Source organism: Nannospalax galili, unplaced genomic scaffold, assembly GCF_000622305.1.
Source record: "Nannospalax galili isolate Female #2095 unplaced genomic scaffold, S.galili_v1.0 scaffold125, whole genome shotgun sequence".
NCBI classification, from domain to species: domain Eukaryota; kingdom Metazoa; phylum Chordata; class Mammalia; order Rodentia; family Spalacidae; genus Nannospalax; species Nannospalax galili.
In genome coordinates this window covers 1213558-1214632 of record NW_008354705.1, presented here as the reverse complement: position 1 = coordinate 1214632, position 1075 = coordinate 1213558, and the positions used below count along the sequence as shown (strand labels likewise).

Below are 1075 nucleotides of genomic sequence, written 5' to 3'. Positions count from 1 at the left end.
CAATGAGATGGTTCAGTGGGTAAAGGTGCTTGCTTCCTACCCTGGCAACCCGAGTTTCATCCCCAGAGTCTACGCGGTAGAAGGAGAGGCTCAACACATACAAGTTGTCCCCTGACCTCTAAACATACACCATGGCATGAGTCCATCCTTGACTCCCATAAACAAATAAAGTGCAATATAAATTAAAACAGGAAAGAACTACTAATTATACTCTGGTTTCTCTTCAGATTGTATAAATCTCTTGCCTTTTACTAAAGATTTCCATGGAGACGAACAATTCCGGGCCTTACACCAATTTTTTGAGGTCTTTTGAGAGCAGGGCTTAAAAAAAAAAAAAACCCTACTAACTAGAAGAATTATTTTAAAGACTTTTAATTTTTAATTTTTATTGTTTTTAATTATGTGTGTGTGTGTCTGTGTGTGGGGGTATGTACATTGAATGGAAGTGCCCAAAGAGGTAAGAGGTGTCAGATGCTCCTGGAGCTCAATTTACAGGCATTGTGAGCTGCCCAATGTGAGTGCTGGGAACCAAACTCATATGCTCTGTAAGAGCAGTATGTGCTCTTAACCATTGAGTCTTCTCTCTAATCCTCAGAAAGAATTTCTTTTTTTCTTTTTTTTTATAAACCCTATAAGACATAAAATTAAATGAGGTTTTATTAGATGTTTGTACATGCGTCTCTAATCTCTATGTATCTGATTATTACTAGTCACAGTCACTTACTTTCTAAGATCCTTGGCACCTGAGCATGAATGTAAAGTCATCAGGTAGATTTCAATGGTAATGTTTTGCACATCTACTAGTTATTAAGGAGCAAATTTTTATGCTTTGAAGAATTCTTTTTATAGACCCACTTCCCAGGTAGCACCCTCCCATAGCCTCCCTCCCTCTACTAGAGCCCTTATACACTGATATCCCTGCTACTGTCTGCTGTGTTGTCGGCACCCCCACCCATTCCCCACTACTTGTCCTTCTGGTGAATCTAGTCAGCCTATCTAGAGGTCTTTGATTTAGGAGGGTCAGCTGTTCCTCATCTAGCGGTAATCAGTTGTCAATATTCCTTTGGATAAGATT

The 1075-nt window shown here is 39.3% G+C and overlaps 1 non-coding gene across 1 annotated transcript; it reads left to right on the top strand.

Annotated features, from left to right (window-relative positions):
- Positions 1-207: 207 nt before the first annotated feature.
- LOC115067510 lies at positions 208-323 on the top strand. Its single transcript, XR_003846917.1, has one exon. It is a non-coding gene; the product is annotated as a U5 spliceosomal RNA (small nuclear RNA).
- The last annotated feature ends 752 nt before the right edge of the window (positions 324-1075 follow it).